The sequence below is a fragment of the Helobdella robusta genome (assembly GCF_000326865.2).
Source record: "Helobdella robusta unplaced genomic scaffold HELROscaffold_79, whole genome shotgun sequence".
Taxonomy (NCBI): domain Eukaryota; kingdom Metazoa; phylum Annelida; class Clitellata; order Rhynchobdellida; family Glossiphoniidae; genus Helobdella; species Helobdella robusta.
The window spans coordinates 524,677-527,021 of record NW_008705453.1 but is presented as its reverse complement, the minus strand read 5'-3'; positions in this window follow the sequence as shown (position 1 = coordinate 527,021).

The following is a 2,345-nucleotide window of genomic DNA, read 5'->3' as shown; positions in this document are numbered from 1 at the left end:
TTTCGTTCATTCATTCATTCATTCATTCATTCATTCATTCACTCTTTTATTCCTCAACCAATCTGACCTATTAATTGATTGTTCAAATAAAGTCAAGTCATCTTCTTACATTGTTTTTGTTTTTCATTCATTCATTCATTCATGCATTCATTCATTCATGCATTCGTTCATTCCTCTAACCTGGTCATTTTTCATTCTTTTTGTTCAGTTATTCATTCATTTATCCTCTACTCTTATCCATCCATTCATTCATTCATTCGTTTTATTATCTATCCATCCATTCATTCATTCATTCACTCCTTTATTCATTCATTCAATTATTCATTCCTTCATCCATCTAACCAGGTCTTCTTTCATGGTTGTTGTTGTTGCTGCTACTCAACGCTCGTCCTCTGCCGAAATAGTTCGCCGGATTCGATGCTGAATACTGGATTGATTGATTGGATGAATGCATGGATGAATGATTGGATGAATGAATGAATTAGATGATCGGATGAGTGATCGGATGAATAATTGGATGGATGAATTGAATGAACGAATTGGATGAATGAATGAATGAATTAGATGAATGAATGGATGAATGAATGGAAGAATGATTGAATGAATGAATTGGACGAAAAGTGAAGGATGGATGGACAAAAATAAATAAATTAATTAATGAGTAAATGAATGAATGAACGAATGGATGGAATGAATCAATAAATGAATAAAACTTACGTCACTAACGTACGACATCCTATCTTCTTCATCATCGCCACCAGCAGCGGTAGTAGCTGCACCGGCAGTTGAAGCAGCTGAAACAGCTGAAGCGGCTTTAGTGGCAGAAGCGCTACTAGCAATACTACTCTGAGTGGCTCTGCTGTAATTGGAATCAGAACTAACTGCGTCTTTGTATGTTCTATAGCTTGATCCACCTAGATGTGCGTGCGTGTGTGCATGCGTGTGTGTGAAAATGTTCACTTCATCTTCACTCACTCACTCACTCACTCACTCACTCACTCACTCACTCACTCACCGAAAGTCACTCTACAACTATTTCCTCCAACTCCGCCCTGGCTGGTACAACCACCTCTGGAAAAATCATCATCATCATCAGTACCACCACCATCATCATCATCGTCATCATCATCGTCGTGTGTGAACCCTCTCCTGCAATTGCTGGGACCAGCTGATGATAATGATAACGACGACAAGGATGATTTGGAAAAATGAAGCTGCTGCTGTTGCGTTCTGATCAGATTTGGCTGTGGAGCCTGTGGCTAGCGATGAGGATGATGATGCTGATAATGATGTAAGTTATTTGATAATGATGATTTGTGGTGATGATGACGACGATGACTTGATAATGATGATGATCACGTGATTAGGTACAGTGCAGCACCAGAAGCGGCTTCCCTACAAAACTTACATTCTTGCTAGCAGCATCTTTGTTAAGAACGACAACGTTTAAAACATCCTTTGTACTTTTCATTTGATTCTGTCTTTGTTGTTGTGGTTGTTGTGGTTGTTGTTGCTGCTGCTGAGAGCCTAATCCTCTACTACCATTGGTTGAGACAAACATAGTCAAATTAGAATCCCGAAACATAGAGCTATTACTATTATTATTATTATTGCGTTTATTATCATTATTATTGATGTTGTTGATGTTTTTGTCGGAAAATACGTTGTTGTTGTGAGGATTTCTCCAACTGAAATTTTCCGCGTTACTGAAAAATCTGCTGTTGTTGTTGTTGTTGCTGCTGCTGCTGCTGAATCCAATCCTTCCTCTGCCACCACCGATTGTCAAGCCTTTTTTATTTTAGATAAAATTAATAAAAAAAATTATGAAATAATAATAATAACACAAATAGTTGTAGTAGTAATAATTATTTTCAACGCTAGAGAATTATTTAAAAAAATTATGAAAATATTATAATAATACAAATAATTGTAGTAGTAATAATTATTTTCAACGCTAGAGTCGCCAGAAGAGGTAAATTGAAGAGTCAAAGAGATAGGGTGTGGGTGCATGTGAGGAAACATGAAAAGGTTTGATGGGCGATTAGGTTATACCTTTCATTTGCTTCTTCCTCCTTATCATCCTCATCATCATCATCGTCGTCATCATCAGCGTCATCATCATTATCATCATCGTCGTCATCATCATCGTGCCTACCCTTCTTAAAAGCATTCTTAAATCTTTCATCTTCTTCTTCTTCATCATCATCATCATCATCGTCGTCGTCATCATATCTTCGGCGGTTAACTTGACTACTACTACCACAACCGGCGCCACCACCCCGAGTCACCGATGTTGAAATCCCCCGACGAACCCCGTCACCACGATCATCATCACCGGCACCCAT